Source organism: Bufo bufo, unplaced genomic scaffold, assembly GCF_905171765.1.
Source record: "Bufo bufo unplaced genomic scaffold, aBufBuf1.1, whole genome shotgun sequence".
NCBI lineage: Eukaryota > Metazoa > Chordata > Amphibia > Anura > Bufonidae > Bufo > Bufo bufo.
This window is the reverse complement of record NW_024401199.1, coordinates 1-12,843: the sequence shown is the minus strand read 5'-3', so window position 1 is coordinate 12,843 and position 12,843 is coordinate 1. Positions and strand designations below refer to the sequence as shown.

Genomic DNA, 12,843 nt, shown 5'->3' with positions numbered 1-12,843 from the left:
CAGTTGCTTGCTGCACCTTAGCCCAGGCAGTTGGTGGGCACCTCCACTGTCAAAGAAAGTGGTACAGAATAAAAATGGGCAAATGCATGGGCGCTGCTGGCAAAAAGAAATCCAGGGATTCCAGAATAAATAAATGCCATTGGCCTGATGAAGATACCAGACTGGTATCGAAACAGATTGCCAATAAAGATTCTATCTATTTATCTTGGAAACCTGGATTCATTTTTGCCGGCAGCGCCTGTAAATTTGCCCATTCTTCCTGTATCATTTGTCTTCGGTGTAGTAGTTAGAGCAGATACTATGGGAATGATAGTCCAACCAGTGTTATCTATAACAAGGATTCTGAGTGGTAGTCCATATAGCAGTGATCTCCAACCCGTGGATCTCCAGCCTCTGTAAAACTATAACCCCCATCATATCCTGACAGCCACAGACTGTAAGGCATGATGTGCATTCCACTTGTGCAATGCCGCCACTAAGTATCACCTCCAAGATCCTGGGCACGGTATTACATAAAAGGTGTCCGTTTATGATGAGGTTCATTTTGAGACAAGAAAAGTTGGGCCATCGTCAACTTTGATGCACAGCTAGAACATAATCTTCCACTTTACACTTCTTCCCCATGAAATGACAATTCTGAGCACTTCTCTTTAAAAAGCGTGTACTTTCCCTCTATTGTTCTTCTTGGAAATATATGAATACATTAATAACTAGAAGACTGGAATGAGGTGGGAAAGGAGGGTCCATCGTCTACGAACGTGATCACTAAAGAACAGGATCCCGACAGCAACCATTTTCGAAGCAGTTATCATCGTATTTGAAATATTGAAAAAAGCTATCATCGAATTTAAAAGGACGGAACTTCCGTGTCACATGACCAGAGTTTGAAGTCACGTGGAGAGGTGGTTATCATACCCGGAAGTACACACCGCCGGGAACCTCGAGGACCGCGGACCCACAAGGTCCAAACACAGCCCAGCATTTAGTGTTTGCCACGGAAGACTGCCGAGAGAAAGTAGCAACCTCACGGAACATTCTGCAGAGGGGTCGCCATATTCAGAGGTAAGACCAGTGCCATAGACCACGCGGGACGCCGCGTCCATGCACCTCCTCGGGAATCTGGCACCCGCAAAAACCGTGAGTTACCTTGAACCAAAAAAATTGTGTATAACTGTTTATACATATTTGTCTACAGTCCATAAGGAATAAATCAGGGGTTAACGCACCCACAATAGTACGAACCACCTGACCATTTCGGGACATATCGAGTACCTTGCAATTAAGGAACTATAAAAACTGCTGCTAATTATTTGAAACCTGTGACTAACATTGCTATACAAACATACAGTGACTACCCATAATTGATCTATATCCATTTGATCTAACTAAGGATACCAAGTTTTTTTTTTTATTTTTATTTCTATTTTTATCATTCTTATATGGTATTTTAGAAATTTACGTATACTGTGTATTATTGACCTTTTTAACAAATTCCAATTATAATAAATATAGTGTATCCAGGTGTTAATAGCGAGTGCCTGCTACCTTTTTTTTTACAATTTTTTACAATTCCTTTTTTTACATTAATAACTAGGAATTATAGTTCCCCACGTTAATAGAATGTGTCCCTTTGATGTAGTCAGAGTTTGCTGGCAGATGCCCCATTGACACGAGGAATGATAACACCCAGTTGAAATTTTATTCATACATTTCCAGAAGGAACAGCAGAGCAACAGCTCAAGAAAGAATACTCAAAAATTGTCATCTAAACTTTGTGTCCTCTTTAAAGCCACGACACAGATGTAAGAATAAATTTCTCTCTTTTATAGTTTTGCCAAGAAGATATATCTTCTCTGTCTGAAGTCAGGAGGAGTACTTGCTTCATAATGGAGCAACACAAATTCACCATGAGAGTCACAGGATACAGCATGAGTTTTTTTTATATTAACAAAGTAGAAAACATGATCTTTTTATGAATGCAGAGAAAAGTGCGTTATCTGTAGAATTTCAGTCTTCCTTCCTGGACTAACGCCGCTATCAGTTTTGACTCAAATTCTGCATTGTGAACGCCAGTCCATCTGAAAGCGCCTGCAAATCGGTTGTTTTCCCAGTAGTGGTGCCAATTTCCTTTTTGGTCTGCACCGAAACCAAATACTGATATCTACGGAAATGAACACAAGTCAATTACTGCCAAGATCATTCCCGGTATCACAATTATTCACAAAGCTACTAAAAGAAGATATGTACAAGGTTCATAGATATCAGGAGTCTTCGAAAATCTGGTGGATAACTTTTACTGTTTAATGGTAGTTAAAGGGGGTGTCCAGGCTACAGATATTGATGACCTACCCTCAGAATAAGTCATCAATATCAGTACACTAGGGGCAGACACCTGGCATTCCCACTGTGATCTATATACAGTATAGTTTACGGAGCCGTGGCTGCCCAGAACAGTTGATCGTGGGGGCGTTGGGTGTTGGACCCGCACTGATCGGATATTAATAACCTATCCTGAGAATACTGTAGGTAAATATCTGTAGCCCGGACAACCCCTTTAACTGTGGGGTATAGCCAAAAGAAGCGGCAAGTGCATTTATTTAAACGATCATGCAAACTATAGTCATCTCCTTATGAAAAATATACAATAAAAGTCACCCAAAAGGGCTGATTTTGACCATTTCCACTGTTTGAGACAGACTGTTGCCTGCTGGTCGCTCCAGTGGTCCTCTGCCGCTCCCTGTTTACTTTGCTGAAGCAGTGTGCTGCAGTCAGTCACTGGCCACAACCATCATATCGGTGGAACGTCATTGATTCAGCAAGGTAAACAGACCAGTGGGGAAACATTGGATTTAAAAGGCTTGCATGCAGGCTTGGACTGGCCCACAGGGGTAAAGGTGAATCTCCGGTGGGCCCCTGAGCAAGGTGGGTCCCTAGTCTCCCGCCCCCTGCACAAGTGGCACATAACACAGTAGACTTACTGCACTACATACATATATTCAATGTACAGCACCTCAACCAGCCTATGTTCACAGAAAAAACTTGATAGATTATTAAAGAGGACCTTTCATTCATTCATAACTTCTAGTAGGAATAATAGAGGAATGGCACAACATAGAGCCATAAGAATAGATGCTCCAGAATTGTTATTACATGGGGGATGCATGAAGCTATTAAAAACAGACATGTCAGGAGCGGTGACAGGTCCTCTTTAAAGAAACTCCCCAGTATATTATTATACATTAGATGCGATCAGAGCTGAGATGACTTCTAGGTATAGAGGAAAGCTACCAGTGTCCTCTTCTCCCCAGTGACCTACCTTCTCAAAGTTGCTGCAGGGACCCCCATATTCAATTATCTGGTAGCATCTTGCTGCTGTGTGAGCAGGTAATATTTGAATGTATCTGTACGGTGGGCCCCCAAAATAAATTTTACTGGTGGGCCCTAGGCACGCCAGTCCGACACTGCTTGTATGGGCTTTTTATTATTTTGTAGCATTTGTAGCGCTAGATTATTTTTGAAAGCCTTTAAAGGGTTTTCCAAGCTCTTAAGGAAGACCTTTCCCAAGGACATGTCATCCATATCTGATCTGTGGCGGTGTAACACCCAGCACCTTTGCCAATGAGCTGTTCCCTGCAGGGGTACACCTAGCCTTTCTGCTGCCTATGGCGAAAACTTAAACGGCACCCCATCCCCAATGCAAATTTCTTAACTTAACCCCTTTGCCACAATGAAAGTGCTCATTGCCCATGGCCCTTATGCTGCTCCCCTCTTGCCCCTACCTGGTGATGTCTGAGGCGATCGCCTTACCTGGCCTCATTGGTGGTGCACCCCTGGTTCCCTGCAGCCACTGGTGCCAGAACTAGCAATATTAACGGAGCTGGAAGCACAGCGCCATTCAACGTGTAGTGGCCATGCCAGGTTACTGCAGCCCAGCTCCTGTGCGAGTGCTACTTCCAGCACCTGCAGGGAACAGCTGGTCGGGAAAGGGGGGTGTCGATTCCTCACCGATCAGATATTAATGACCTATCTGCAGGATAGGTCATCAGTTATAGGATTCCGAAAACCCCTTTAAGTCTGTGACTATACATTATGTACTTTAATTAGTAATATTAATAATTAGATGTACTCACCTCATCACATATATGTAATGCGAAAAAGAGCGCCAGCATTCCAGTAGATGGATACTTTCCATGATGATTGGTCCAGTTATCATGGATGTATTTAAAAAAGGCTGGGTTAAATATTAATACCTGAAGTGATAAAGGACATACATATTACTGTAACATATGTGCCGGGGTCGTATCATGTATCTACTGAATACCTCTCATTTTCTACACATCCACAAAGAGCACTGCTTTAAGGGCAAACTTCATAGATTGCATTAAAGACAGGGACGTAACTACCATAGCGGCAGACCATGCGACTGCTATGGGGCCCAGGGCAAGGGGGGGGGGGGGGCCAGTCTTAGGATTATCTCCTCTTCTACTGGAGTTGAAAACTTGGTCAGGACTCTGAGTCAGTCAGTGGAAAAATGGCCCAAGGGTCATCGAAAAGGGTTTAGGCAGAAATCTTTCTGTCCTGTGTCGGGTGCCCATTTTGATCTTTGCTATGGGGCCCTTACTGCTCTATGTATGCCACTGACTAAAGACAATAGGATCCCGTAAGGATCGGTTATGGTTATGATTCGTGGAAATTCACCATAGCTGATCCTTCAATCTATCACATCTGTCAGGGGATTGTCGGAAGGCCTCCATGCACATAAGGTGGTTGGCCTGTCCCATGGTTAGGCCAACTTTTCTCTTATGTGTACGGGTGTCCTAGATGCATACATTTATAGAGGACCTGTCACCTCTCCTGTCTGTTTTAGAAAACATCAATAAAAAGGCAATTAAGAAGCATTTATTCTTATCTGTTGTGGATTTCCTCTGTTATTCCTGCTAGAAGTTTATGAATAAAGGTACAGCTGGATGTTACCAGTTGGGGGCTTATCCCTTCACAGTCTGACACTATCCAGTCACAGCAGATTGTACAAGGACCCCCCCCCCAAAAGGTCACACACATTTGTACCTTTAATCGCAAATGTCTAAGAGAATTAACAGAGGAATGGCACAATATATGGACATAAAAATAGATGCCGCAGAATGGTTATATCATGGGGAATGCAAGTAGTTACTAAACCTGACATGTCAGGAGACGAGACAGGTCCTCTTCACTGTAAAGAGTCTAGTGACAGCTTATCTTTGAAGGTTTTCCCATCTTGACAATAAAATAGTGGCAGAGTAAAGTTGGCGGGTCACATACAATAACTGTCCAACAAAATTTCTCCCGACTCTGCCTCACATACTGAGCTAACTGTTTATGTGTGTTCAATGGGAAGAGGGGAATTCTCTTCTATTGGAGCAAAGGACTGAGCATGTTGAAATCCAGTAAGCCCAATCCTTTTTTTGCAACAACTGTGGAGAAAAAGTCATGGATCAGACTTCCACATGCTTTACATTGACCTATGGCTGCTAGGTATAAACATGAACACAAGGCTCTTCGTATACATTTTGATCAAAATGCATAAGCCCACTCACCACGTCAAGGTGGTCTCTTTTGAGTGAGTCCCAAGACGAATGTGGCACAATTTCACATGGGGACCACCATGATACAGCACCTGTAAGCGGCAAGACCCAGGAGCGTCATTCACCATGTGGTGCTGTGCCAGATTAGTGTAGGTACCCACTCCAAAGTGGTCCCTGTGACCTGGTGGGGGGGCTTATACATTTTTGATTGAAACATGTACTAAGAGCCTCGTGATAAATACATAATATGTGAATGTGTGATTTATGCCTTTTTTTCCAATTTTTTCTCCCCTGACATCTGTCATCAAGGGAGGGTTGGAACCAAATCGGCATGTTCGCCTGACTCACAACGTGTATGAGGGACTTCAATGGAAAGAGAACAATACAGGGCAGTAACAGAAGATCAACATCCAGAATTAGTAATAAGTGCGCAAAACCGGCTCACCTTATCTTTATCTGCCTGAATGAACCTCTTCACTCGGGTGTATGTACTTAAAGGGGAGAACAAGCACAGGACAAATGACCAATTACAAAATGTATTTTTTCAGAAGTTTGTCTAAATCATTACATTTATCTCACCTATTATATTACATAGGTAAAGAGGTAAAAGAAAGGGAAAACACACAAAACAAGACAGAAACACAACATAAGAAAAACAGAAGAGAGCAGACTCACACTTCTACTTAAAGGGAACCTGTCACGGTGAACATGGTGTCTGAGCTGTTAACGTTATAGACCAGGAGGAGCTGAGCAGATTGATATAAGTATATTTGTGGGAAAAGATTCAGTATCACTTGTAATTTATTCATTTATATTCCTGCTCATTCTGGGGTTTGGAGTCCAGGAGACGGTCCTATCAGTGATTGACAGCCTTCTCCCTATAACTGTGTATACAGAGATAGCTGTCAGTCACTGATAGGACCGACACCTTGACTTTAAAGCCCAGAATGAGCATAGATATAAATTAATAAATGACAAGTTATGCTCAATATTTTCCAAATAAAATAACCATATATAAATATGCTCAGCTCCTCCTGCTCTATTACATGCTGCCTGCAGATTACATAGCATTTTCATGGTTACAGGTTCCCTTTAAAGTGATCTTCTGGCTCAAGAAAAAAATTCACTTTACTGGGAATGAAAAGAAAAGTTACCTGGTGCCCTCCTTTTCATCTTTTCAGCAGCAGATCTGCCGATTCCCTGACTCCTCATCTGTCATTCAAGATGGCCCCATAGTTCCTCAGTCTACTTAATGCACACTGTTCATTGGTGGTCCGAGACACTTCCTGCTTGTCTAGCCCTGCTCTTGGATTAGTCAGAACTGCTCAAGTGTCTTGGACCAGTGTTCTTCAACTCCAGTCCTCAGGGCCCCTTATGACGGTCAAGTTTTCACGATTTCCTTAGTATAGAGCTGGTGATACTATTAGTGTCAATGCATCAGGACTTACCCCAGGTATTTATTCTGTGAGATAGTCTCAAATCGTGACCAGCAGGTGAGCCCTGAAGACTGGAGTTGAGGAACACCGTCTTGGACTACTAAATGCACAGTGTGAACCAGGTAGTCTGAGTAGCAGTGGGGCCCTTCTTGGATGACAGAAGAGGAGTCCAGGAATCGTCAGATCTGAAGCTGAAAGGATGAAAATGAGGGCAGCAGCCGTTCTGTTCATATCCCGCTTCATGTACTTTTTTTTTTTTTTTAACCAGAGAGTCGTTTTAATCTAATATTCCTCAAACATTAGGATAGGTCTTAAAACAAAATGTTTTGTACGACAATGATTCCAGATCCCACAACTATCCAACAGAAAACATGGTGGACATGGATCCAGATCCCACAACTATCCAGTCGAAAACATGGTGGATGTGAATCCAGATCCAACAACTATCCAGCAGAAAACATGGTGGACATGGTCTTTACACCATTTTCCCTCTTGTCAAACCTTCTCAATAGTCACTGGCTCCACCTACCAGACCTTCATTGAGATTTTGGGGAATTTTGTCATTGTCCAAAACAACAACCAAACCATTCTTACCAGTCCCATTAGCTGCTGATCCATAACATGGTGCTAACACTACACTATGGGGAGGGGGTTCCATATCGCGTTATGCTGTTCTTAAAAATGGAGGCGTCTTTTATACACAATCTGCTAGATAATTAAAAAAACTATGGTATGCTCCACTAGATGCAACATGGATGCCAATCAACCCCCCTACCCCCAGCAGAAACTAAAGACTTGTGTCTATGTATACAAATCTTTGAGAATCCTCCATATGGTTGTCACTTAAAATACCTTTTATAAAAGCAGCCATGAGAAAAGCAGCTTTTCCTGTCTGTTTTCATCCAGTACCCATATGGAACAAATACAGTACCCATGATGAATGCCATATGGCAACATACAGAAAAAAAAATACCATACCACATGTGCCCTTTGTCATATTTTTATACAGTCATTTGCATCATTACACAAGCAAAATCCTGGATTGTAAATGTAGTCCAAGGCCTCTTTCACATGAGCGATACGGATTTTGCAAGGGTCTGTTCAGGGAAAGACTGATGATTTTGCATGCAAGTTCAATCCATTTTTTTCTGCGTTTGAGTTCAGTGTGTGCGTTTTTTTCTGTCTGTATTGTATCCGGATTGCATGCATTTTTCACACATGTGAAGAAAAACTGAAGAATAACAATCTACATCTCCTAGCAACCATTAGTAAAAAACACATTGCACCTGGATGTCTTCCGTTTTTCACACAAGTCTCATTCACTTCTATGGAGCCAAAGCTGTGTGAGAAATGCACAGTCTAGGGGCGTGGCTTGACTGCTGAGGGAGATGGTCGCATGAGGTGAGAGCTCCTCTGCAGTTCTGCTCAAAAGCGACTAAAAAGCTATAATTTCCCTCAAAATGGATTATTTCTCCCGTTCCAAACGATCAAGGAGCATAAAGAAGAAAAAATTTAATAATTCGGAGCGATCAGCCAGGAGAAACAGATCCTTTTCAAACTATGAAGGAGACGACCGAGACGATGCAGGATCAGCGTCGGATGTATCAACGGCATCCAGCTCTATGAGAGCCCCTACTCGAGGCAAACTACCATCGTATTCTACCCCGATCAGCAAGGAGAAAAGAATACCAAAGCTACCTCCCTGTACGCCGCATAAGAGAGGAAAATCGGCAGATGCAGCGGCGGCCCCAGGGGCTGCAGCACACGGCCCTTATCTCACCCCACCCAGCTTAGACAAAAGAAGCATCTTGGAGAAAGCTAGGGGTTCAGAGATGGAACAACAGGCCCGATCTTCGGCCTCACCTGAGCTCAGTGAACATGAGCAGGGTGAACAGGCCGGGCAGAACAAAGGATTAGACAGAAAATCGCCGACAACAGTGGCCCAGGAAAAGGACTATGAGACGCAAGAAGCGCAGAGCCGAAGCGCTGCAGACACTGGATTAGAGCATGATGTAAGCCACGATGCATTTGCTGACATTACAGCGACAGATAAAGAAGTATCTGGGAATTTATTGAAAGAAATGCTCTTAGCTCTGAGGGCCTCCATTAATGCGGATTTTAAATCTACTATCCTCCCCCTGCAACAGACTGTAGCAGAAATCGGGGACAGAGTCTCACACGTGGAGGTGAAAATGGGAGATTTCGCGGCTTCTCAAAATGAAGTAATCGACAGATTTAACGCGACGGCGGACACAGTGCAAGCACTACAGGCCAAGGTAAACGATCTGGAAGACCGCAGTAGACGGAATAATATAACGTTCCGGGGGATACCTGAGTCAGTGACTAACCGAGATTTATTGCCGTACATTGAAGATCTAGCCAAAACCCTCATACCACACGCAAAGGATTATGAGCTATGTATAGATAGGGCTCATAGACTCCCAAAACCTGCTTTTCTGAACAAAGATGTGCCTAGAGATGTGCTGGCCAGATTCACCTTCTATCACATCAAAGAACTAATGATGAGGGAGATGAGGAAGAATCCCTCTCTCCCAGAACATTTTTCTGGCATCAAACTATTTACGGACTTGTCTGCTGCGACCATCAAGGCTAGAAGAACCTTTATGCAAGTTACTAAAACTTTGGCTGCGAATGATATCCGTTACAGGTGGGGTTTCCCAGTCAAAATCCTGATATTTAAAGATGGTGAAATACATGCGTTGACCTCCCCGGAATCTGCATTGGTCACTTTGGAAAAATGGGGACTGAAAATAGAACCAGAGACACGTTTCCAAGATGGCCACCGCAACAAACCACAAAGAAGCCAACGCCCTGCTAGACCAAGGGAGGACAAAGGAACAATGTACAGATAAGAACAAAGACTTAATCCTTGAGGTTGCTACATGGAGCATTAACGCTGCAGAGGGACACTCCCCATGTTAGCCGGACTAACCCGCCCTACACTTTTTTACACCATTGGATGGCATACGCCCATCCACTCGGGCCTGCCCTTTTTTTTAAAGGGCTGTTTGGTTTTTTTTTTCTGTTTTTTTTCTGCTGTTTTTTACACAGCAGCTTCGATTCGATTTTATGCCACTTTTGCAGAAGCTATCGCCTTTAAATACGCCTATACATATCCCTTCTGTCCTGGATCCCCACGACTAATGGAATTCAGTGAGGCGATTTCTGGTAAGTGTTGCTGGTGTTTTGACCTGAATGTTTTGAGATACATAGCGATGAATGATTTTTGGCCATGTCTATTGCCTTAACCTCTATTAATGCGAGGGGACTTAATTCCCCTTTTAAACGGCACCAACTGTGGAGAGAGGCTATGAACACGGGTTGCGACGTCCTGTATGCCCAGGAGACACACTTTTCCAAAAATAATACTCCCATAATGCGCCATAGGCGTTTCCCTAAGGTTATATACACTACATATTCCAGAAAACAAAGAGGAGTCCTGATAGCCTTCAAAGATTCTGTAACAGTGGATGTCCAAGAACAGTACATAGATACTGAGGGCAGGTATATTATATTGGTGGTACTTATTGATAATAAGCTATTTACCCTAGCTAACGTGTATGCTCCTAACTCGGGTCAAATTAGATTCCTGAAAAAAATCTGCAAGAAAATTAACAACGTCAAAAAGGGACATCTCATTTGGGGAGGAGATTTTAATGCAGTCTTGGATACGCAATTAGATACGACTCATGGGGATAGGCACAGAGATACAGCGGTCAAAAATTTACTAGAGCGGAATGAGATGTTTGACATTTGGAGGTTGAAACATGCAACAGAGAAAGACTATACCCATTTCTCCCATAAAAACAAATCCTATTCCAGAATAGATTATTTCCTGATAGAAAGACCCCTTATAGATTTAGTTTCATGCTCTGACATTGGCAACATAGTGTGGTCTGACCACGCCCCCATTACTCTGAAGATTGTCATAAATAAACATCAGACTAGCGATTATGTGTGGAGACTAGATTCATTTATCTTAAAAAATGATAAAATGGCAGAATCCATCAAAGCAGACTTGGAGGAATATTTCGATATTAATAACACCCCTGGAATGGACCCCTTCACTGTTTGGTCTGCCCACAAGGCAAAAATCAGAGGTTCATTTTTATCTCTAAATTCTTACCTCAAAAAACAAAGAGAGAGAGAACTAAATGAATCCTTGCTTAAAGTCAAAGATTTAGAAGCTAAACATAAGCTTAATCCATCATTCCCATTAACGCAAGACCTTCAGAAACTCAGATTTAAAATTTACAATCTGTTGCTTTTTAAATATGAAAAAATGGTGAGACAATCCAAATTAAACTACTATTCCCAAGACAACAAAGCGGGGGCGATGCTTGCCAGACGCCTGAAGGCAAAATTCCAAAGGTCAAAAATACGTCAGATTAGACACCCCCTCACAAAACAGGTCAAATTAGCTCCCAGAGATATTGCCAATGCTTTTGCTCAATTTTATAAGGATTTATATAATTTGGCCCCAGACTCCCAAAACTCAGTAGGAGAAACAATTATAACTGAATTTCTTGGAAAAATCAACCTCCCAAAAATTAGACTAGAACTTCTCCAAAAATTGAACCTCCCTATCTCTCAGGAAGAAATTATCAAAGCAATTAAATCCTCACCCAATCAGAAATCCCCAGGTCCAGATGGCTTTTCGACTGAATATTACAAAAAATACATAGACACCCTTCTCCCACATATACATAAGATTTTCAATTTGGCCTTTACCACAGGTAGATTCCCTGAAGATATGCTCAAAGCCACTATTGTGACAATCCCTAAACCAGAAAAAGACCCCTTAGAGATCAAGAATTATAGACCAATATCCCTACTAAATGTAGATTTGAAACTCTATTCAAAAATCTTAGCAGACAGATTCCAAAATATACTGCCTGAACTGATTCACAGAGACCAGGTGGGATTTCTCAAAAATAGGCAGGGTCCAGACAATACTAGACGGGTTCTGACTTTGCTCCAATGCTGTGAAAAATACAATACTCCATCAGTTTTCCTCACAATTGATGCCGAAAAGGCATTCGATCGCATCAACTGGCTATATGCCTTTAAAACATTGGAAGCTTTCGGTGTCAAAGGGTCTATTCAATCCGGCATTGGAGCACTGTACAGCAACCCGTCCGCCAATGTATATGTTAATGGATGCATGTCCGAAACATTTAACATCACAAATGGAACAAGACAGGGATGCCCATTTTCCCCCCTGTTATTTGTTATGTCCATAGAACCACTAGCTGCTGCGATCAGGGCTACATCTAGGATACAGGGTATAAAGTTGGGTCATAGTGAATACAAGCTAGCTTTATTTGCAGACGACGTGATCCTTACTTTAACTGATCCACTCAAATCCCTGGAGACCTTTTTCGAAATAGCTGAGACCTTTGGTCAATTATCATTTTACAAAATCAACCAGGACAAATCACAGGCTCTCCCTATGAACGTTAATCCCTCACTATTGCAGGATCTCAAACACCGATTCAAACTAGATTGGCAAAAATCCCAAATTACATACCTGGGCATACGAGTGTCGCACCCTTCTTCTAGACTTTTCGATAATAATTTCCCTAAGTTGGCCTCTGAAATAGGTAAGGACATGGCTGAATTTTCAAAAAATAATGTATCATGGCTGGGCAGGGTAGCAGCTTATAAAATGCTACTTCTGCCCAGACTACTGTATCTCTTCAGGTCAATACCAGTTGATATCCCTGAAGCATTTTTCGCGTCACTGAATGACAAAATGAGGAAATACATTTGGGAGCGCAAAAAATCTAGGGTAGCCTTCAAAACTACCATGAGACATCAAA

General features: G+C 42.4%; 1 long non-coding RNA gene across 2 annotated transcripts; it reads right to left on the bottom strand.

Moving 5' to 3' along the window:
- Positions 1–1,759: 1,759 nt before the first annotated feature.
- LOC120985023 lies at positions 1,760–8,166 on the bottom strand. 2 transcript variants are annotated; one of them, XR_005775494.1, is made up of 4 exons: positions 6,719–8,166; positions 6,010–6,055; positions 4,131–4,250; positions 1,760–2,161 (listed from the first exon to the last, which is right to left on the bottom strand). It is a non-coding gene; the product is annotated as an uncharacterized LOC120985023 (long non-coding RNA). The 2 variants fall into 2 exon arrangements; XR_005775493.1 differs by lacking the exon at positions 6,719–8,166 and having other exon boundaries at positions 1,761–2,161; positions 6,010–6,253.
- Positions 8,167–12,843: the final 4,677 nt, after the last annotated feature.